Genomic DNA, 25,819 nt, shown 5'->3' on the forward strand with positions numbered 1-25,819 from the left:
TTCCCCCCCACCCCCTTGTTTTTTTCAAGGACAAAAAAGAGAAGCAGGTTCCTTTTTACTACATTAAACCATCATAGTCATGCAAGAAGTTCTACAATAAATACATTGGCACAAATGACACACAAAATTTTAAAGCTTAGTGTTTTAAGAAATATAAACCCCAATATAATAAAATTAGAAAGCAAAAAATTAGCCTGTTCTTTCAGAATAAAACTGAGTATTTGTCTTTGAAAATGCTGCTGGTTCAGCAGTCATCCAGAACACACAGACACTCAACACCATTCCAGACTGAATTGTTTATTTAGGCAGCTGAATACAGACTGAGGATTTTTCAGTCCCCTTTCTTGCTGATTGGGTGTTCTTAATGTCACCTTTCTGGACAGCTGAGCTTTTGGAAGAAGAAAACAAAGGAAGATTAGTGGTCAAGCCATGACAGTCATGTTTGCAAAGTTCAGAACACAGCAGTGACAGCAATGATGCTTTCTGTAGATGGAGAAGACTGGGCTAGAGCTCTTTCATAGACCCTTGCCTGGTGCTGATCTGTGCAGTGTAAATCCTCTGCAAACCAACTTACTATTAAAAATAGTCAGATCCAAAGAATGGTTGCTTCCTGAGTTGACAGGATTTGCTGTTTGTTTTGGAAATGCTTTGGAAATTTTATTGTGGAAATGTAGTTACTGATTTGTTTCTAGTGATTTAAGCTAGCAAGAGAGCATGGTTCTAAGTATATAACAAGGATTAGTTCACCCTTTTGATCCTCTGAAGTTTAATGTGGGAAGAGTGCTTGTAAAATCAAATTCTTTCCGCCAATTTCAGTCAATCACTTTATAGTGCTTTTATTTATAAGCTATATTTTATTTTCCTCCTGTAGGAAAATGAAAGAGAAATCTGTTGAAGACTGAAGAAGTTTGTGACCCTGCCCTTTCTTATTAAGAGCCTGCTCCAAAGTGATTTATATCTCTCCTTCCCCTTCTAACATTAAGAATCTGTGTCCACCCTCCCGGACCGGAATGGGGGAGAGAATTGGAAGAGTGAAAATGAGAAAAGATGGGTTAAGATAAGAACAGTTTAATAATTTAAACATAAATTATTGTTAATAATAATAACAATAATAATATGATAATAATAATGACAAGGAAAATAACAAAAAGACAGAGAAATAAAACCCAAGAAAAACAAGTGATGAAAATGAAAAACAGTTGCTCACCACCAACCAACCAAAACCCAGCCTGTTCCCAAGCACTGCCCCCAAGCCGGCTTTTCCCCTAGTTTTTATGCTGAACATGGCATCATATGGTATGGGATATCCCTTTGGACAGTTGGGGTCAGCTGGCCTGGCTGTGTCCCCTCACAACTTCTTGTGCACTGCCAGCCTCCTTGCTGGCAGGGCAGCATGATAAGCTGAAAAGTCCTTGACTTAGTGTAAGCACTGCTCAGCAACAACTAAAACGTCAGTGTGTTATCAACATTATTCACATACTAAATACAAAACACAGCACTGTACCAACTACTAAGAAGAAAACTAACTCTATCCCAGCTGAAACAAGGACAATGTAGGAAGCATCCAAGTAACAAAAATTGCCAGAGCAAGGACAAGATAAGTCAACAGAATGTAAATAGGCAGGACATTCTGCTAAATACACAAGACAAAATAAAAAAAGCAGTACTAGGAGCAGAGAAGACACACTACCCCAATCTCCCCTTTCTTAAAGGGAGGCAAAAGTGGCATAAATTAGGAAAGTCAAGGAAGAAAGAGAAGACCAGTTCCAATTTCTCTTGCCAATACGCTCTTAAGCTTTATCACCTCAGCCTTGGCACCTAAGGACAACCAAGGATCGTCTTCATCAGTGTTATGTTTACAGCATCAGCAGCTCTGTGGTATCGCATACTCACCATATGTTTGGAATATGGTTGTTAAATACTAGCAGCTTTGTGTACGTAGTGACGGTTAATATTGTGTAAGAGTTGGCCATAGCAAGAACTGAGTTTTCAATGACTAAATTTAGTGAAGTTTCATTTTGAAGATTATATCTGGCCTGATTCATCTCTTAATTAACCCATCATCAGCCTTAGGTAAGCTGAGCATATTAAGTGAGTTAAACTCTATAATTCTGGTGTGTCTAGCAGAGTCTCTTGAAGTTTATGGCATCATGGTATCTATCAGTGAAAATTTTGCATGCCACAAAGGAAGAGCTGTCCTCCCTGACTTCATTCATGTCTTATTTTTGGTAAATAAGTGATGTGCTTTGCAACCACTTATGTCACACTAGTAAGCCTTTAGCTCTGGTAGCCATAAACTCAGAGAACACACTAGTGGTGGGTCTAATCCCAAGAGTTATGAGACAGCTCATCCTGACTGAATGCAAAAGTTCAGGAGGAAGTCAAGGGAGATTTCAACAGTTAAAGAAACTGTAAAAATGAGAAAGCTGAGGCTAATGACTGTAGAGGAGGAACGCTGAAATCTGGAGACAGGGAAGAAAAACTATTTGAGAAAATATGGAAATACTCATGTCCTTTAAAATGGGAGTGGTATATGTAGTCTCACAAAGTGTTACTCTCTGTTGAAACCAGAACCAGGCTTCTGTGATTTCACATGCTGTTTTATTCTGCTTACCCCTGTTCTGATGAAAGGAGCCTCTGCTGTCCTCACAAAGACAATATATCTGGATTTAGAACCTTGTACTTATTACATAAAAAAAACCCCACAAACCTGACCTGCAATCTAAATGCATTTCCTACTGTTGTTATGCAACAGTTGACCTTGAAGGCTGGTATAGGTAGAATTGCTTGAGTAGACACACTAGACAGAGCAGCTGAGAAGAAAAAAAATCACTAAATCTCATCTCTCTAAATCAAGTAGATGACTGTGTTCTGTTCCTGGCTGAAGAGGCCTGGATTTTTAAACATCATTCACAAGTAAGACATACTAGACCATCATAGAATTATAGAATGGTTTGAGTTGGAAGGGACCTTAAAGATCATCTAGTTCCAACCCCCCTGCCATGGGCAGGGACACATTCCACTAGACCAGGCCGCTCAAATCCCCATCCATCCTGGCCTTGTTACTGCCCAGTAAATTGACCTGGCTCTGTATTATAAAAGTGGTAGTTCTTTACACAGATGCAGAACTCCACTGGATGTCAATTGAATACTGTACAGATACCCTCAATGCAATATTGGGAAAGATGTACCAAGCAAAGTCATGGATGTCTTTGGCAATTCACTGGTGCCCAACAAACAATAAGTACTGTATCATAATTACCCTAAGAAAATTTTCCTTGTGAGTTCATTGGCCACTCCAAAAGGATAGATAGATGCCAGTGGGTGATGATAAACCTCTAAGAAACAACTACTAGAGGCATAAAAGAGGTCTGTTGATATCCTTGGGCCATGCTGGCACCACGTCTATGATTTACTGGCTGTAAATTAAAACATTTCCGATAGTGATTCCTTCCTTGTGGGAGTTTCAGGATTGCTGTTTATTAACCTGAAAGATCAGGTAATGTCACTAGTGCTTGTTACGTTCTTCCCTATCAATTTCTTCTCATGGCTTCATATTTTTATATGGATAGGCATTTTGAAAATCAGAAGCCTCAAAAAGGAAAGGAGGCTAGAAGCCTAGGAATTGCTCAGTCCATCACTTCTTAGTTAATTTAAAACCTTTAAAATGGGGAGTGTTGGTCTGGTGAAAGTCCTCTGGGTCCTGGCTAAAGTTTGGTCTAGCTGAATGACAGGAGCTGTAGCAGCAGCTACACAGAGCCTGTGCTCCCACACAAAGTTCAGTGTGGAAGCTGACCGATGGAAACAGGCCCTCTGAAGAGCCTACTGGAGAACTGTTAAGTGAACACTGACAAGAAAAGACAAATGGAGTTGGCACACTAGAAGAAATGATCAAAGTGCAAAAGTGGTGTTTGTTTAAAACCCTAAGCTCATGCCTGTGAAAGCACAGAGTTGATGCAGTTTGAACAAAGGTCAGCACATACAGTCAACTAGCTTGAGCAAGTTGAAACTTGAGCCCGGATTCATTCCACAGATCTCACTCTGTGCTGCAACATTATATGTGTATCACTATGAAGTTGTCCAGTATGTGTAGTTCACCATGCACCTTCTCTAACATAGTGTTGGAGGGAGATTACTTTCGACCATAAAAATAATTTTAAAGAAAAAAATAAAAATTTGAAGGCATAATTCATTCTGTTATTTAAAGAAACAAAGGAGTGTTTTATGCTTAGCCTGTATAGATAAACTTCACTGGGTCTTCAGACAGTTAACACTAATATATTTACAAGTATGCCTTTCATTCTGCATGATGATTACACAGAGAAAGCATTCTTCATTAGCCATATATAAAAGCCTTGTAAATATCTAAACAACAAACTGTTTGGAATAGAACACTATATAAAATGAATTAGTATTTGCATGGTGCAGTGTCACATATTTATTCATCTATTCCAAATATGCTTGAAATTATGAATCCTTTACTATAGGTCACTCATTGGTTGTTTTTGGGGTATTTTTTGTAAAAAGAAAAAGATATTTCATATGAGTTGAATTAAACGGAGAAAGTCTTTGAGTAGCAAAAGATTAGGATTCTCTTTTAATATATGCATTATTTTTAATGAGATTTACACGTTATTTGTCTTACTTTGATAAAGTAAGAGTATTAAAACTTCTCAGTTGAACCTCCTGCATCTGTTACAGTGGGAGATAGTGCAGCCTATTTTATGAAACCATTTGCAAGAAGTAATAAGAACAACAAAAGGTTCATTAGAAAAGCTATGGTGTTTTGGTGTTTGTTTGTTTGATGGGTTTTTTGGGGGGTGTGTGGGGATATTTTTTTTTGTTTCAATCAATGTTATAGCTAACAAATTCCTTTCACTCCCAATTTTTCTTTCCATTTTGGAGTCTTAAAAGTACCTAAAGGCTTATTTTCTAATATGTCTGTGACATGTTATGTGACCAAATATTGACCAATATAGGCAAACTTGACATAAATTTATTTTTCAGTTTTCTATTGTACTTAAAAATGCTTCATTATTATTGACTAGCATGACAGCCTTAGCCTTGATGTTAAACAAATCTAATATCATTTCTTATTTGTTTTCTTTCTAAGTGTATCAGCAGGGTCTGTGCAAGTATTTTAAGTATATACATCCCATGCAAATTATCTTTCTGAGCCAGTATCAGCTTTTGTTATAATAATATGTGGAAGCTTTGTCTCTTATAGTCAGGTGGGTTTTAACTATTTTTTTTCCCCTTAAGTTCTCAGTTCTTATTTTATCTGCTTCAAATATTGCGTGCTGTCAGAAGCAATAGTAATAGAAGCTAAAGTTTTGGAAGGTGGACTTATCAGTGCAGGTTTGCCATTTTTTTCTTCTGTTGACTATATTAGGTGACAAATTATTGCAATGAAATTACTATTGATCTCTCTGCATGATGCTTTTTACAAAAATGAGATTGGGAGAGGTTATATTCTGTAGCATGTCTTCTTTGTCTTGGACATATAGAAACAAGAACACAATAAAGCTATTCAGATAGTTTTTCCACTGCTCAGCATTTCTCAAATTTGGAGAAAGAAGGACAGTGTATGCTTATGCAAGTATTCACATAGTTTGGGTATTTTTTAATCAATATTCACCTTTCTTCCCTTGGACAACTAAAGAAAATAGGAGTTATGAAACCACAAACTGGTAAAAGAAAAAGTATTCTTTCCTCTTTCATTTGAGAGTTTAAAAGGACGGACTCTCACCCTACTTCATAAACCTAAAAAGCAAATGGATTTGTTGAGACTAATTCTTGCCCCTTCACCTTGCCTCTAATGGAAACCATAGTTTATGCAAAATACCTCTTAATTTGCTCTTCACTTGAAGATTAACCTAAACAAAATAGTGATTTCATCCAGGAAAGTTAGAGATACAAGAAAAATAATTTTTATTACATACTTCCTCTCTGTCATTTCTGACTGTAAGTAATGAAACTGCAGAAATTGAACAACTTGGTTGCTCCCTTTTCTGTGTTCAAAAGAGGTGAAGCAATAGCCAAATTAACTGACACAACTTGATAGCTTTTTTGCATGCTTCCCATGATGATTGGTAGAAAGGATGAAAAGAGTTCTCCCTTCTCTCCACTACAAACAGTGAGAGAATCACCTGCTTAACAGGAAGCTAAAGAAGGGTAAGTTCCACGCGGTAATTGACATGGAAACTATACCTACTCATAAACCATACCCCTGAACTTCAGGCAAGGATCCAACAGTTCCTCTCTTCTTGTGTATTTCTGGAATGTATTATAGGGTCTCATGTCTTTACATTTTTTATTATAGTCAATGATAATTTTTTCCTCCTTTAAGTATCAACATGGATTAGTAAATTATCTCTCTCACTCCCTTTTGAAGACAAATTGCAGCATATGTAGCCTCACCTTCCCTGTGAAGGAAATGGACTCCAGAAACCCTTTTTCTGATTGTACTCTGTTTTGGCCCTCTGAAACTGATTTGTTCAGATAATTCTTATATGTTTGGAATACTCTGGCGAAGTTTTGAATAACAACAGGCTCATTCCTGAAGAGGAGGGTGGAGAGATATGTATGATTCTTCTACTTACAAGTTGTCTTCCAAACAGGCTGAACACACTAAAACATTTTTTTTTGATTCTTGAATATACTTAAACATATAATTATACTGAGATTAATCGAATTATCCCCATATGTTAGCTGGATAGAAATCTAAGTGAAGAATCAACTAACTAAAAATACTTTCCTATTTGTGACTCAACAACTGCACTTGTAGATAACTTCTCCTTAAAGGGATTAGATATCAGAAAATCATGATTGAGAATGCTCTCATGAGAATGAATCGCATGCAACATCCTCAGCACAGAAAAAACCTAAGAAGGTTGAAAAAACCTCTCAATCTTATTAGCAACTGAAACTATCAGGTACCTTGTAGCTCATAGAAGAGTCTGTGTTTGAGACAGTTATATACTCACGTTTCCCAACACATTTAAAGTCTATATGAATAATATAGTTTCTCTTCAGATATGAATTTTTAAACAACCACAATCTCACTAAATATCACATCTCCTTTGCCTCTTCAAACCATATACCTTCACATGTTCTAGCAGATGTCGTATCAAAGTCAATGAAAAATTTAGTAAAACAATATTTCAGTTCCTAGTCCTTTAAATAGTCCTGTGTAGCTGGATAAAATTTAGGTACTATCTGATGTTTTAAATAACATAACTGCTGATGATAAAATAAATGCTGTATACAAGAGGAGCATTATAAAAAATAAGAAAAAATAATATGGTTTAAACAATAAGAACTTTAAAATGTCATTCTAAGAAAAAAAATTAAAATGTTAATTTGTGTAATAATTTATTGGTGGGGTCAGAATTTGGTCCAATTTAGTTGCAGTCACAATTTAAAGCACAATTTTCAAGTGTAATTCAGACTACATGGATTATTATGATTACATGCACCTTGATCTTTTAGAGTATTCCATTAATTGCAGCTCTGTAGTTTTTCCTTCCAATCTGGTTTTTTTTGGGGGGGAGAAAATGGATTTCAGATGGTATAAAACAAGAAAGAGAGGAGGAAGAACATTGACCTGGATTAATAAGAATTGAGTACAGCCTGCTAGTTCAAAATACAAGGTCATATGTTTAGAAACTAATAGACTGACAAACAGTTGCTGTAATCTTGGAAATGATCATAAACGGCTAACATCAGAAGAGTCATCACAGAGTGATTAATATTGATCACAATGTAATGAAAAGGCAGAATTGGTCTTATAATGTTTCAGGGAAACTTCTCAGGAAACAAAGGAAGTAGTACTAGGAAACTACTTTTGGTTCATAAGACACTGTCAATGTTTCTTCTGGAATTTTACATGTTTTCTGAGTTGCTTATATTCAGAAGGCTAAAAGGTGAATATAACTGAATGAAGACACCAAAGAGTGGAGAAAAAGAGCATAGTTTAGTTATCTTAAGCAGAGGAATTGCTGGAGAGAGAAACAGTTGAGAAAATAACTGAAAATAAGGAAAATTGCTGATCTGGGAACAGATCAGTATGGATTAATGAATGTTTGGGCTAGACATTCCCAGCAGTTGTTCAAATCATGAAGCTCTGACCTGGGTTTTCAGTGGGAGCAGGGGAGTCAAAACCCCTACATTGTTTTAAGATGGATCATGATATATTAAAAGGAATATATCGTAATTATTCATGAAAGCATTTGGATTTAATAAGCCAGGAGTTTCCTCCAAACCATAGCTTTCTAGCCTGAAGTATGACCTAAATTTAGAGCAGCCCAGTCTTGTAAACCATCTTCTGATGTCATCTTTATTGCCAAACCTCCTCAATTGCTTCTGCACCATTATAGTAGGTTATTTCACCTGCAAATGAGATTCAGAATCCCTAAAAAAAAAAATCAGTACTTGAAATGCTTATGAAGGACTTCACTGAATAAAAAATAGCACTGCTTCATCATTAAAATTCAGAATCAAGTGACACTTCACACTTTATTCTGTTAATTTTAACAGAGTTACACTGTTATCTTTAAATGTGTAGAACAGAGAGAATTTTACATATTCTACAGAAACAAGTATTAGACATCTTAATCAGGTGTAGTAGTCCATGATAATCTATTCCTACTTTACTTTTGTTAACACAATACATTGAAGTAATTAATGCTGTCATGGATTATCTACGTACACTCCTCACGACAAAACTTATTGATATATCCATCATTCTTCTGAAATGTACTCATTGTGAATATGCTAAAACAACAGTGCATTAGCAGGTTTGCTAAATAAAATAACGTCAGCCAGAGTTTGCAGATTTCTCAGCTCTTAAAATAACTAATCAAGAGAACTGCACTCATGCATTTTGGCACTAGAGTTATAAATTATGCATAACACAGAATAACATTAAAGTATTAACATAATTTAACAATACCAATCTATCAGTTCCTAAGTGAAAGAAATAAGGGTGTTGTATCTGAGTGTCTTGACTTGATTCACCTAGTTTGTACATGTTTAAGATTTATAGTAGTAAGAATGATTATTTAAAAGTTTTCAGTCTTTACTAATATGCCCTTACTTTTTTCTTTAACTGTGTAATAGACTGTTTACATAAAGCCTTTATGTGTAATTTTTTTCGTGTGGTCCAACTAGCACACTAAGTAATGTCTGCTTTTAACTTATAAAACTGTACAGTTATCTAAGACTAGCTGCTTTAAATACAAAATACATCTGTGAATTACATCTAATTTCATTCTGATCATTTATGAGGTATTAAAATGTCTAATAGCCATCACCATCAAAGATAATTCAAGCAGTTTAGCTAACATTTAGCAGAAGAAAATAGATAATACTTTTCTTCATTTGTGATGATTGTCACAGGACTAGCATTCCTGGTGGTTTTAAATTTTCAGCTGAATGTTTTTCCAATTCAAGTGTCTAGCCAAAAATATGGAAGATTGTGTGATCTTGTGGATTTTTTGCAGACTTGGAAACACAGACCTTGGATTGACATAAGGATTCCTGAAAGCTCACCTGATCTTTAATAGATTATTTTTTTTAATATTGTGCTATCGTCTTATCTCATGTAGTCATAATTTACATGTACACCACTGGGAAAGACTTTTCTGTTACACGTATGAACATAGTAACTAAATGCAATATGCCTGTAACTGATCTCTCAGGATGTTTGACACCACTTTAGAGTGCTATGGTCTTAGAGAATCAGAGAAATTGCTATACGAAAAAAAAAATCCAACCCTTTTTTTTCTAAAGGTAAAAAGACTTTACTGAGAAATTAATTTCTTCTGTACAATTGCTCCTAATGCCAGTGTTTTGGGGATGGTGTCCTGTTTCATTGTATGAAGCATTACATATAATGATGACAAAAAGTTCAAACTAGTATAACTAAATATCACCTGACCATATATGACTTACCTTTATTCTCATACCCGTCTGCAATTACTTTTATTTTAGATTAAGAAGAAAAGAAACAGAAAGGCTAAACTTTCATAGCAGCATTAGCTTTTGACTCTTCTCTGACATCTACAAAGACAAAAAAGGTAAAAAAAAACCCCATACATTTCTGCCATGTTTTCTCTAGAAGTAAGAAGCAAAGAAAATCCTCAACTATATATATCCAGCATAGGTACTTACTCTTAGCAATTTTGATTTTCATGATCACCAAGGTTCATCTAGACACCACAATCAGTTGTCCACACTAAGAGCACAGATTAGAACTCAGCATCTTCTATGGCATTATAAAATAGCCTTACACTGCCTGGTGTGCTCTCAGGCACTCAAATCCTCTTTGTCTACAAAAATAATTAAATATTTTTCTGTGAAAATGGGAATACATAGCATAACGTTAAAAGTACTCTTGCTGGAAGTGTTCTTCGGGAATAACAAGTCCTCAGTTTATGTCCTTGTTCTAGATGGCTTCATTATTTTTCATTCAGAATTGATTTTTTACTCAAGACCGATGAGATAAAACCCAGGAGAATGCTCTCACCAGCATGCAAGGGTCATGCTCCTTCTTATTGCTTTTTCAAAGGTTCATGAGTCTTGTAACCTCAGCTGCACTGTGGGCTAGATTTTGCAGAAAAGGTGGCTACAAGCCTAAGCTATAGTTTAGAAGATGGGTATGAATTTGTTCAGGCAGAAGAGGGCACTGAATGCAAATTTAATTTGTTGGACAAGTAGTGTAACTTTTGTTGTATTACAAAATGTAAGCAGGAGTAACAACACAATAATTACACACTGCTCTCACGCTAAAAGAAATGAAAAACCTATTAATTTTTATAAAAAGGATACATTCCAGCTGTAGACAAGTGTCTTAATTTCAAGGGAAAGGCAGAATTTCAAAAGTGCTCTTCTCTTGCTTTTGGACATGTCATCTGTTAGATATCCTTTTTATGCCAAGGGTGCTGTCTTCTATGAATCATGTAAGTAGGTGTCACTATAAAGTGAGAGATAAATACCTCCATTTGGTATTTAGTCCAGCTTCTAATAGACGTACAAGGCAGGGGAAATAAATCCTTGAAAGTACATTTATTGAAAAAACCCAAGATCATTAACTCTTAGATAGCTCCAATTAGGTATGATGAACGTTACCTTCATTGCACAAGGAATTCAGGTTCATAATTCATGTTTTTTAAATTTCATTTTCCAAAGGAGACACCTAAAACTGTGTTCCACAACATCAAACCAGAGGCTGTTGTGGAAAAAAAAAAAAAAAAATACAGCCACAGAAAATCCAAAATTAAAATGTATAGCTCCATATTCAGAGGACAATTAAGGTGTAGAAATGGTACTCAGGATTACACCCTAAGTGTTTCTAATGATTCAATGATTCTTTGGTTCTAACTTGAAGAAATATTCATTAAACAATTCAGAAAGTATCACAGAATCATAGAAATATTTAGGCTGGAAAAGACCTTCAAGACCATCAAATCCAAATGTCAAACAAACACTGCCAAGTCCGTCACTAAACCATGTCCCGAAGCACCACATCTATGTGTTATTTTAACACTTCCAGGGGTGGTGACAACCACCTCCCTAGACAGCCTGTTCCAATGCTTCACCACCCTTTCAGAGAAGAAATTGTTCCCAATATCCAGTCTAAATCTCTCCTTGCACAATTTGAGGCAGTTTCCTCTTGTCCTATTGCTGGGAGAAGAGCCCAACCTTCACCTGCCTACAACCTCCATTCAGGTAGTTGTAGACTCTCAATTCTTTGCATATAACAAAGATTACAAGTTCCAGTGGATGGAGGATGAGACATGGCCATACACTAAAGGAGTATATCGTAATCCAGGGTGAAATGAACCATGGCTGTACAGTGGCATCACTTCATTTTATAATTTCAATATTTTGAATACTGCACATACAGCTTTAATACATAAACAAATATATGCATATAGATTCCCTAGACATAGTAGGATAACAAAGTACTTTTTTAAACTTCCTACTCTATCCTTCTGTAAAGACTTCTATTATTAATATTCTGTTTATGATTAATTTTTTTATAAGAAGTGGGGTTTTTTGTCAATGAATAAATGCATTTTCAGTATCAGTTACGGACTATTGAAATACTGTAAATGAAGCTTCGAAATAGAGAATTAATAGAAGCAATTTCTATCCCTGAAGACAGTTTTCTAGCCATTTCTTCTTGTCCACTTTGCATAAAAACTACACACAGTAGTATTAATATGCTATATTTCATTGTACTCTCACAGTGTCTTTTCTTTTTAAATTAACTTCTAAGTTAATGTTCCATTACACACTTGGCACAGGAAATACACAAATACAATCAGGGGAATACATTTCTTTAAGCTTCCAGTATTTCTGAACTATGTATTAGCCTTAGTGACTCTCTAGTGGACAAATGTTGATCTAGCACTGAGTTATAATCAGCACAGCACATAAGGAATAATGGAAGCCTCAACACTGAAACGCATTGGCATAGAGACTTATCACTACTGTTTCTGATATGGTGGCAGTTTCCAATATAACTTGACATATAGCATTTGATAGAAATTCCAAATATAGATAAGCGATTTGGAGTAAATAGCCGGGACTTTTGAATTGCAGTTTCTTATCTGTATCTGCTGCAGTCTGATTAAGCAGTATCAGATTTTTTTAGAAATGCAAAGGTCTCTAATGTTATGTCAGCTGTGCTAAGTTTACAAACATGGTCCTAAAAACATGGTCTAAACCTGAGGTCTAAAACCAGGTCATCTTCCTACTTCACTGGCTTGGTAAGACTTGCCTATCCAAGTACAAAAATATATTAGTTAATTTTTCAGTTCAAGCTGTAACTCCACAAGTACTAGAGAAAATCTTTTAATACGTGGTAGATGAGGATGCTGCATTAGGCACAGGCAGTGTATTAACAAAAAGTCTTAAAACAAAAACAGAGTATTAAGACTTGTTTTGTGTAATCTAAAGCTAAGGCAGCATTCAAAAAGCAAGGGAGTTTTGGAAAAGGAACTGAGAAATTTAAATTGAATAAAACCTTCTGTTACAGTGATCTTTCTACAGGCTTCCTTACCTGCCAGGGTGAAGTCTGTACTGAAGATTACCACAGCACTCTCCAAACTATCAAGCTACAACAAGGTCTTTCACCATCTCATATCAACATACTCTTCATGCTAGTCCCTCTGCTGCCTTCTCCTCGTCTCACCTCACCCAGGGCCCACTCTCACTTGTTCCTCTCTTTCCTTCCTCAGCTGCTCCCTCTTTGTTGGCTGCCCAACCACTTAACAGAACAGCCACACCTGCCCCTTATCTATATCAGCCAACCTGCCACCCCTGAAGCCAGCCCACAGTTGTATATTATCAATGATAACTAACCCAGCTTCATTCCGCTACAGTAGATGTGTTTGAGCTAGAGGGAGACTTTAGTACAACTATGTGTGTTTAGAACTCTTTCAAATGCAGTTTGCATATATAGGACAGGTTGTCATTACTGAAATAAGGTACACCCTCCTACTACATATTCCCACTTTAAGTATTACCTATGAATATCTATGTAGCATTGTGTTTTACAGATTCATATAGGAATATTGAAATTATTGAAAGAAGATAAAATATTAATTAGTTCTTTCATATTTAGACTTCTACATTAGTCAACAGAGGTTTAAAAACCCTTTTTTAAAACCATTGGAAATAAAGCTATGTTTGCAGCAGACATGATTAAATTTAAGGCAGAGAAACACAGCAAAAGTGAAACTTAAACAGGCAGAGTCTTATGGTGGTAACTACAACTTCTTTACTTTCAACCATAGGCAGCAGTTGCATTAAATTAGGTCATAACTGGAAACCTAATACAAAAGAATCATCAGTTCTGCCCAACAGAGATTCCACTCCTTTATCTACGTGCCCCCACCCCCACTCTGCAACATAAAATCTCTGGTGTTGCTTTTGTGAGTTCAATTTAATATGTTTATCTTGGTTTGTTTGTGAATTTATCCATATTTATCTGAACTCCCAGGGAGTAAAAACTTCCAGATTTCTAATATCAGAGGAGGTGAGCCACTTGTTGCTAGCAATATTATTATTCACAGAATTTAAAATTGCACACAGTAATCTTATCTGTACTATTAACTTCTAAAAGCCTTAAGGGAAAGTTTTATTTTTGTGACAGGTTAATTGTAAAAGTCCAATTTGTGACATCCTTTTAATTTCCTTTGACTTATCCTGTATCTTCAAAGTTTTTCTAACTTTTCATAGTGAAGTTATTTTCAATGAGAAAGTGGCATATTACCTACTTTGGTCATATTGTACAATAATCCCACCTATATTAAATAGCCTTAGATCTCATAAAACAGTCTACCATAGAATGAAAAACTTTCTAGGGTATTATGACACTAGATTTATTAGATCAGCTCATAAAACCAGAAAAAAAGCATGACAAGATTTTGGGTACACCAACCATTTTTAATTCTTATACTCTTATATCTGCAAATTTACTAAAATAATAAACACTACTAATTTAACAGTGAATCTCGGAAGTACCTAAGCACTCTGGTATTCCCAGAACAAAAAAAAGAAGTGACTCATCAGAAAAAAAGGCTATATTTAACAACCTTTTTTTTTGTTGGTTTCTTTAATGGCTCATGCTTTTCATTTTTTCTCTTTGATTATTTGTCTTTTAGTATACGGGATAATCGTGCAGCCACAGGACTCCAAAACCTGAAGCAATTATTTTCAGATTCGAAATTAATTTGAAAACTTGGCAATTCTGATCATTCTATTTCAAGTAAATTCTAAAATATTTAGCATTGAAATTAAAAATCAATAACTATAAGCAGTGACGGAAAAAAGCCTCAGAAATTACAAAGCATTTATCTGATTGTGTTAAGTAGAACTAATCATACCCACACTTCAATTAAAGAAAATGGTCAATCATCGGCAATCATAAATATGAGGAGAGTAGTTTCCCATCAGTTCAAGAACTTTTTTTTCTGCTTCAGACTTTCTGCTTTAGACTACAGAGTCTAATTTAGTCATAAAGTTTGTTTGTTGCCTGAGGAAAACCTTTACATTTTGAATCTCTTCTGCAAAGATGGCACACCTTTTGGTCATTCAGTGTAAGTTGTGTGTATATATATATATCTATATATATTTTTTTTTTTTTTTTTTTTTTTTGTCTGGTAAAGTTATTCTTTAGCTAACTGGTGTCTACTATGCTCTATCTCCAGCTGTCATACTCTTAGGTACTGTTCAAGCTTCTATACCTACATCTTTCACATGTTGAATCTGTCTTGCACTTCTCTTGCAAAACTTTTTTCTGTGCCAGACTCAGAATTTTATTTTATGATTTTAATCAAAGAATGATAACTGTGCTGAACTGTTTTAAAGATCCAGTTGCATAGATGCTTTTACTGATTCAACTGCCATCGAAGTAACTCACTAAATTTGTTACATATCCAATTGCTGTTCTATAGATTTCTTGATTATTCAATTGCTGTTCTATAGATTTCTTGATTATTACTAAATAATCTTGGTGTATATAACTTTAATTCCTCTCCCTAAAGGTATACAATTCCCTTATAGGCAGTGACTTAAGGAGTACCCTGTATCACCTGGATTACCAATTTCTGAATAATTAATGCAATAGTTGTAATAGCTTCTAATACAAATACGAGAAATGACAGCTCATAGAGACTGATTTGAAGTCTGGAATATCTGAGTGATATGAGCAAGCTCATTCTCTGTTGTGATTCAGCTGTCCACCTTCAGTCACTAATTTGATACACTAAATGGCTGGGAGAAAAGGAAGGATAAGTCCTCAGTCACTGCTCCTGTGACTGGAAGTTTTTTTTCTCTGGCCATTGCCAGAGTATGGGCTACATTTATGTCTGATTATGAGAGCAGCCTCAGGTTCAGTGCTGATAGCATTAGCTAAGCATTTTCCTTTCAGGCATGTACATAGTTACAACTCCCCTGGCTTTGATTTGTTTCAATATTAAGAAAGGAGAAGCTATCCCAAGGGAGGAATTTATTTCACAAAAACAGTAAGTTAATTGCTATTCTTGATAATGTTGGTGTAAAGTAGGATGAAATCCTAGTTAAATTCACAGGAGTAGATCTAAGTTTACATCTCAATAGTAGCAATAAGAATTTGGTCAAGTATTCCCTAAAGCATATTCTGGAAATTAAGTTTCTAAATTTATTAGTCACATGTAAAGTAATTGATGAATTATGTCCATTGAAATTGCTAGCAAACTATTCAGAAAAAGAAGTGGTTTTGATCAATGACATGCAATGTAACAGAATGGATATTTTACTTACAAATAATTTGAAAATGTTTATTATTCTCTGACTTTGGTAGGTCAAAAATATTGATGGAATATTTCCCTTCTACATTTACTCCTCTGTTCCCAAGTGAAACCATCTCAAAGAAAGAGCAAAAGGAAAAAAAAATATGCTATGATCCTTCCAAATTAATTAGTAATTTAATTATTTTTAGCAAGTTATTAGATTAACTCAGCTGGTTTTCATGTTTAATTAGTATTTTGGTTTTGCTTGGGTTTGTTTTTGGGTTTGTTTTTTTAAAGCATCTGGTTTCAGTCCTGGGTCTATCATATTCTTTTTGAATTTTTAAGTATTTCTCTTTGCTTGAACTGTTAAAATCTCTATTCATTTTTTTATGATAAAAATTTCAGTACCTGCCATATCAGGTTAGTAATTATGTACTAGGGAATCCTGAAAGATCAGAAAACTTTGCAAATTATTGGGTAAGCTGTATAAAAGGTAATATTTTTAAAGGAGTAGAATTCGGTATTACTACAAAGATGAATCACCATTTAAATATTACACCAATGTTTGTCATTTTCACTACATTACTAATGCTCTTCTCTTTAAAAAAGAGCAAATACAATAAAAGTGTATACGGATAGCTTTTTTTAAGTATCTCAAACACTAGGTGTCTAATGTAATGTCCATGTTTGCAAAAAAACTTTCAATTGGTAGCTGTTAGTGTTTATATATTAAAATCTCCATATATTGACAATATTTCCCTATAGCTTTCACTATATATATTTTGAACACAATTTCTAATTGCCAACACTGTGACTGATATATGAAACTCTCAATGGGATGTTTTTATTTTGAGTGTACCTTACAGCATGACTCACAGGTTTTTCAGGTGTTAAACTGAATCTAGCCACATAAGGTTTATTTAAGAGGCACTGACTATATAATCCTTGCAAAGAGCTATAATATGTGTTAATGGTGGTATTTTCAACTCACAATAAAATGCCATCATTTAAAATATCCCGTTAATCTGGAAAAAAAAAGGCAGTTCATTGTAAAATCTTTTTTTGAATTGTGCACATTAATGCAAACCCACTAAGATTTCCTACTACTTCTATTAAATCTGATATAAAACCAACTATTAATTTTGAAAAAAAAAATATGCAGTGGTATGTAGTAACATCACTAAATACAGGTACATTCATGCTTTCTGTTTCAGGTATTAGTCTGTATATAGCAGAACATTTGCTTTGTGCAAATTAGCCAAAGGAATGATCATCTCTTGAACATGTCTGTATGCAAATTTTTTATTAATCTGAGAAAACTTACTTTATTGATCATGCTGTGCCACATGGACTCTTAACATGGGTGGTAGAGTTTTGGTTAGCATTCAATGGGATAGATCCGTAACAATATTGCAACATAACTACAAATGATGGTTTACACTCCTGTAACCCCCAGAAGGCCTTCTATGCCTTGTTGCTTGCTGGTGCTTTATCTTCCTGCATGGTCCTGGGAAACAGGTAGAAGCCTGGAAGAGGCAAAGTAGATTAATTAAAGCAAAAACTTTGGGCTCAGCACCACGTGGTCATGGGTGATGGTAAAGGGAAAGAGATTAGTAGTGAGGCTGTGGTAGAGTAGCAGGTGGCTGTAGGAAGCACAGCTGATTGATGTTGGCCAGCTGCCTGGTAAATTAAACTGAGCTGTTTAACCTGGGAGAAAAATCAAGAGCTCCAGTATCAGGCAAATAAGAGGCATTTTGGGGGTCATGGGAAAGAACCAATTTCTGGGGGATAACACTGCATGAAAGCAGGAGAAATCTTTTTGGCAAAGTTTGAAATTTTGATGGATCCAAGCCTCATTAACCCTAATTTGCCTGTCAGTTCCACTGTACGTGGGTTTTGCCAAGCCTTTCCAACAGATCTGATTCATACATCATGGCATTTCTTTCTCATCAGTGTCCTTTAGACTTCTGAACTTTCTGGAAAACTAAATAAATAAAGAACAAACAATGGCATTTCTTTCATAAATTCCATTATATTAATAAATTTTATACTGAAATACTTTTAAAATATTTTATGCACTGCGGAAGAAATTCTGTTGATCAATGAAAACCGATGTGTGGCTCTGAGCAGCTCTATGTTGTAAGGGTTTCTTTTTAAGAAATATGTCAAGACAGTTGTTGGGTTTACCCATATGATTTATTCAACAGGTATTGTAAAAGATGAATGTAGCATACAGGCTTATACTGGGTTGTCAAAATCCTTATATATGTTTTGCACATCAAATAATGGAATATGACTCAAAATGCTTTAAATTATAATCTGATATTTTAAAGATTCTAAAGCCTTGAATTTGGTTTTAATAATAAAAAAGCAAACAAGACTTTTCAAAGAAATATACCCCTGCTTTGTCTAAGTTTGCTTGATACACAGGTGAAGAAAAAGAAAGCTTATCTTGTTTTTTCAAGTATTTGATAAACGTTACTAACAGATACACCTACTTCAGCAATAATTACAGTAAAAAATAATTCTTATTCCATAAAATACTTGGGAAAATCTATTCTATGTTTATGAAATATGATTCAGCATGGAAATATTTTATTTTTCAAGACAGAGAGATTTTGTATTAAATACTTTATCTTCAAACCCATGCTAACATTCCAGCAAGTCACCAAAGGACTACTGATATTCTTTAGTTTAAAAATAAAGTCTGTAATTACAAATATTATTCATAAAAGAAATAATTCCTTTGCAGATTGTTAAAGATTCCATTCAGTTGACCACACCAAGGTTCCTCATGTCATTTAAGATGCTTGAGTTTATCAGAGATATCCGCATGACAGGTAGACTAATAAATATTTCAGGAGAGGAGACTTATTGGAAGCTGGATTCCAGAGAGAACATCCTAGAGCATCTTATATGGCAATAGACACTACTGTGAAGCAACTCAACGCAACCTTAGATTTCACCAGATCATAATAGAAACTTAGACATCTAGCAGTAGACATAGAAGCTACATTCACAGCATTGTGTCCTCCCTGTCCCAAAACACTGTTATAGTGCAAATTTTCCATAGGTACTGACTTATATCCCTGAGAACCGGGATCTTAGGTACCCTAGAGCACCTCAGGTGGCTCCAGGTGCATACAGAAATATAGGCAACCAAACTGAGCCTTAGTCTTCACTAACTGTAACAAGAACCCAGGCATCTAGTTTACATACAGAAGTCAACATTCAAATGTCCACAGTACATAGCTGAGTACTACCCAAAAATACCAGAGTCAGGACTGCCATATCTCAGGATAACCCCTTCAGCAATATAAACACCGATTATACTTTATGGTCCTTTGCGTTGTATGTAATAAATAGTAATCACACAAGACTCCACTGCGAAGAATTCCAGTAAAGTACAGAAAAAAGCTGGTAAAGAGAAGAAAAGCAAGATGAGTTTTTTTCCTAAGTTTTAATTTAAATGTTTCAAAGACAAAGAACATGTATAGCCAGCTTCTCACCGTACATTGCCAAGAAATGCTGACTGTACAGCCAGACTGATCCAGATTGACATCAGTAGTAGGAGAGTCCAATAGAAGCTTTCAAGAAACAAGATATTCTTGGCAATAGAACTAAAAATATGACTAGTTATACCAGTTCTGATATAAAATTGGCAGGCTTTCTTCACATTTTTTAAAGGCATTATCAGTTCAAAGCAATCCAAATGGTGATGAGCAAAAAGTGAGCACCTGCTTTTCATTGATAAACACGTACTGCTCAAGATACGAGTTCCTGGCTAAAGGCACATGTGTGTGCTTCTGTAATAACTGCCTGTTCAAGTGTCTGCAAAAAGAAAGTAAAGAACAATCAGAACAACATGACTGCATTAAAAAGAGACTTTCATGCTGATATATATTAAGAGGATAATTTGTCTTGCCATTTTTAATCATGATCAACAATAGCTGTTTCTACAAGGCTTCCTTCCTCAGCTCAGCTGCCCCTCCTACTTTACTATTCAGCAAGACTTGATTTACATGAAGTTAATTTTTAAATAAAAATATTTTAATGATAGAAAAGAATGTTAACAGTCATTTAAATTGAGTACTTCAAAACTATAATGACCATGTTCCTTTGTTGAGCACTGTTCCAACTAGATCCCTGCCTGAAATAATACCTAGGGAACCTAAACCATAAAATAGAATCCGCTATTAATATCAAGTGAAAAGATTACAGATATGTGGAACATTTATTGCCAAAGTTATCTATCTCCTTTTTTTCTTACAAAATTTGCCAACAATTGAATATGTAAATCCTCCTCAATGTGCTGTTGAATACTGAGACAAATTTACCAAAATATACTGAAATCAGCTTAGGTAAAAAATACTACTCTTCACATCTGAACTCATGAACACTGATTATTTTGCCCTCAAACTTAAAAGATGACATATGGTGATTAAAATAAATATTAAAAAGTTGTACTAGATTATGCATTATGCCTTAAAATATTATTTGCATTTTAATAACCATAATTTAAAAAATATAAGAACAAGTATAGTTTAAAAGAGGCAGATATAAAATATATTCCATTCTTCTAGCACAGAACAAAAAGATGTTGTTAGTACTTGTCATGTTACCAGCTTTCAATTAACTTGCCAAGAAAGTGACAAAGAGGTGATCTCTAAAAGTGCAAGATAAAAATGCACACAATAAACTTCCCTGTAGAATTCTACCCAGTCTGAAAATGGTTAAATGTATTCCATTGATAATGCAGGGAAATGACAGTTCATGCATAGATTTAACATTATACAAATACAGATAGAGTGGAATAGATTTCACCCCAAAACAGGATAGAGAAACAGTTTTGAATGGGATCAGACAAGCACTGGGAAAGAAGGAATTCAACTAGCTAATTTAATTTACATGAATTCCTTAAAAATCCTCTGTTAGAACAATGAATGCAAGTAAGAAACACAAGACTTGAACACAGCACTCCTATTTTCAAGTTGTAGAATTTAGGTATTTGGCTACTGAAATATGTCTTGCCTCATTATCATAATATAATATCAAACAAGCATTATATGATACTAATATAATTTTTTGATTAATTAAATATAAGTATAGAATTTTAGAATGGTTTGAGTTGGAAGGGGCCTTTAAAGACCATTGTGTCCAATCTCCCTGCCATGGGCAGGGACATCTTTTACTAGACCAGGTTGCTCACAGTCCCATCCAAACTGGCCTTGAACACTTGCAGTGATGGAGCATTCACAACTTCTCTGGACAACCTGTTCTGGTGTCTCGCTACCCCCATAATAAAAAATGTCTTAATTATATTTATTCTAAATCAACACCCTTTTAGCTCAAAACCATTACTCCTTGTCCTATCACTACAGGCCTTGGAAAAAACATGCCTCTTCTCCTTATAAGCCCCTTTTACATACTGAAAGGCTTATACATAAGGTCTCCCTGGAGCCTTTCCTTCTCCGCTAGCCTGAAGAACCCCAACTCTCTCAGCCTTTCTCCATAGCAGAAGTGTTCCAGCCCTCTGATCATTGTCATGGCCCTTTGGACCCACTCAACAGGTCAATGCCTTTTTTTGTTCTGGGGACCACAGACTGGACACAGTCCAGGTAGAGTCTCACAAGAACAGAACAGATAGGAGAATCACTTTTCTCGACCTGTCAAAGTCCCTCTGGATCACATTCCTTCCCTCTAGCATATCACTGCACCACTCAATTGAGCACCATCCGCAAACTTGCCGAGGCTGCACTCAGTCCCACTGTCTATACCATTCATAAAGATATTGAATGCTACCGGTCCGCATACGGACTGCTGAGGGACACCAGTTGTTACTAATCCCCATTTGGACACTGAGCCACTGACTGCCATTCTTTGGATGCGGCCATCCAGCCAACTCCTCACCCATCAAACAGTCCATCCATCAAATTCCATATCTCTCCAGTTTAGAGAAAAGGATGTTGTGTGGGACTGTATCAAAGGCCTTGCAGAAGTCAAGACAGATGACAGCCGTTGCTCTTCCCTTATCCACCAATGCCGTCACTCCATTGTACAAGGCCATCAGATTAGTCAGGCACGATTTGCCTTTACTGAAGCTGTGCTGGCTGCCTCCAGTCACCTCCTTGTCATCCGTATGCCTTGACATATCTTCCAGGAGGTTCTGTTCCACAATCTTGCTGGTCCCTGAGGTGAGGCTGACTGGTCAGTACTTTCCAGCATCCTCCTTTTTACCTTCTTTAGAACGGGTGTGATATTTCCATTTTTCCAGTCACTGGGGAATTTATCTGACTGCCATGGTTTTTCAAATGTGATGGAGAACAGCTTAGCAACTACACCTACCAGTTCCCTCAGGACCTTGAACTTAAGGATCACAACAGCACCATTGGGCTTATTTCAAGTGTCTTCCAAAAAAATGTATAACACCACCAAAGCATTTGTTTCTCTCTTTTAAAGGAACTTTAAATGACCAGCTTGGCTTGTCTTACCAAGTTACTCCTAACTGTTCCATATATATATATATTTATTTATTTATTTATTTTTTTAAACAGCCTTAACAGGTCTACTATGGATATCAAATATTATGGAAAACCCCTGCAAAAATAAGTCAATAATTGGTCCATATTTTTATTTTCTGTCTTCACTATGACCAGGACCATATACTGGTTATAATGGTGTGAATACAACCATTACATAGAAAACTTCTTCTCCATATATTTTGCATTCATTTATTAACTAGACCATGAAGGCTCAGTAATCACATAAATACTAATTTTTTTGTTTGTTTGTTTTATGGCCTCAGGTAACTTGTGGTAAATATTAATACAAATTCACTAAAATGATATAATATTTGGCAGAATATTTAATTGTTTTACTTTTCAGTTAAACTTATGTCTCTATGATCTAACATTATACTTAAATAGTGAGTCAGAAGTCATGATCTACCTAACTATAACTTATACTATCCATTAATTGATATGCCTCCTTATGTTACTTTTTATTATTGTGCACTCCTGAGTAAATAAGACCAGTGTTTTCACAGTGAAGCTTTCTCTTGCCCTCACCCTTTTCTTCAAAAGATAAGCATAAAAGAAAACATAATTCTAATATGTTTGAACTGGGATGACTTAAATGAAATTCAGTATTTCAGCTGAAAAAGTATTACAGCTTTATAGAAATTAATTATACTGTTTCCTTCTTTTTTTCCTACATTAATCTTGTTTCATGCTACTTCATTTTAAAACATACTTATCCTGTCAGTTCCAGTTCTCAAATGGATCAAAGTGAAGAGCCAGCAGTGTATGTGGTTGATTCACATTGTCAGCAGTAAACATCTGTTGTGCTATTCTCTTACTGACTTTGTCTACATCCTCTCAATGTCCTACTAAAACTTCTCCGATTTTGAGTGATGTAAATTAAAAAAAATGTGTTGTCTGTACACGTATTCCCTTTCCCCCCTGTATTTACCTTTCTAAATATTATAATATTCACTGAATACATTAAATTATAAGATAGCAATGAACAACTATAGACACAGCTGTTAAAAAAGGACATAACCGTATCAGATGAGTCTGTATAGTAATCATTGTATTACTTCTTTTATTTTAAATGCATTACCTTCCTTAGTAAATAATAATAATAATAATAATAATAATAATAATAATAATAATAATAATAGAATAGATTCCAAGTCTCCATGTCTTCAGGCTGTGCTTCTAAGCTTGCACTTAGACACAGTGCACTTAGACATAAGAGTTTGTCATCTTTACTAGGCTTTGCTCCTGGAACAAAATGATAGCACCAGACTTCTTAACTGAACATCAGGAAGGACTTTCTGAAAGTTTGACGTGATTATATTAACTGTTCCCTTTTTCACAGAATTCTCAGTGACAAGCAGAAGATTCTAATGTGGAGGTTGTCAGATGCTTTTGATTGAATATGCTATTTGAGAGCCAAAACACTTCACAAACACATATTGCCTTTTTAAAAAAAAAAAAAAATCCTTTTCCCATCCTTTCCTACTCATATTCCATTGCAAAATAGATTTTTCAAGATAGTTCCCTTCAAAATATATTTATAGACACTGACAATTTTTGTGAAACTGTTGCCTCCCAGCCATTGCATCTAGTTGATAAGTACTTTTTTCTTTTTTTTGTCTTTGTTGAAAGACCGTGTTTTTCTCTAATCATCCTTTGCAATTTCCACAATACACTTGGAGGCATTCTTTGGCTTTTCCCATTTATGAAGATATTATTCCAAGGCTGTAAATGAGTAGAGCAGAGCGCACTGTCACCACACTCATGCTGTCTTCCCCAGTAGTAATCCTTGCACAATCTGAGACAAGAACTTTCCCCAGTTTTAATATTCTTTTTAAGCTATCTAATATTTTTTATCAAACCTATATGTAAATCTCTATAGAATTTTAAATTCTATTCTGATTATTAAAGTATTTTTTCCTGTGAATACTGTCTTTACTTGTCATATGATGGATCATAATACAGAGTAAATGTGAAAATTTACCCTGTAAGAGATAGGTTTTGTTAATTTTGTAGACATGACAAAAAAAAATCTGTCTTTTCTCCTGTGAGTTAGAAAAGCGGTGGGATGAAGAATGAACCAGCAATGTTAATATTCAAATATGAATTGGTGGAGAAGCAGCCTATTAAGAACTATTAAGTACAGCTCTTAAAAATCTTGACAGCCCATGCTGCAAAACCTGTCTTACCAGTTTATACAAACCTGAACTTACTTATTCATTATGTAACACATAAGAAAGTTAAAACTGTCTTAATCAAATAGGAGAACATAATAATGTCTAACCCTATTTAGTTTTACCCTCAGTATTAGAATAGCAGGCTACAGTAAAATTTATTCTGTAATTTTTTATAGCACTATTTACTTTAAAACAATATATTTAAAGCAATCTCTTACAAGTAAATTGAAAGTTTTTAGTATTTAAAATATTATGGAAGCATGTATTTTTCAGATCAGATGAGTGGAATGAATTTGCTTAGTTTAGACAGCTAGGGATAGAATCAAATATTTTGCTCTGCAATGTGTGATGAATCGCAAGGAAGATATAGAAATCCTGATTTTATTCTCTCTCTCTCTTTTTTTTTTTTTTTTTAAATGTAGAAGTGATCCTAATGATTTAGTTACACTCATATCTGATTTGAACTCATGCAGTGAGAAAAAAACCCAAAACATTCCAGGCTCTCCTCTTTTTTGTTCCCTTCCCTTCCCTTCCCTTCCCTTCCCTTCCCTTCCCTTCCCTTCCCTTCCCTTCCCTTCCCTTCCCTTCCCTTCCCTTCCCTTCCCTTCCCTTCCCTTCCCTTCCCTTCCCTTCCCTTCCCTTCCCTTCCCTTCCCTTCCCTTCCCTTCCCTTCCCTTCCCTTCCCTTCCCTTCCCTTCCCTTCCCTTCCCTTCCCTTCCCTTCCCTTCCTTCCAATATTTACACTGTCCTTTTGACATAGGACACAACTCCTTAAAGCCATGGAGATTCAGATATAGTGCTTTTCAGAGAACCACCGGTG

Source organism: Falco biarmicus, chromosome 2 (assembly GCF_023638135.1).
Source record: "Falco biarmicus isolate bFalBia1 chromosome 2, bFalBia1.pri, whole genome shotgun sequence".
NCBI classification, from domain to species: Eukaryota; Metazoa; Chordata; class Aves; order Falconiformes; family Falconidae; genus Falco; species Falco biarmicus.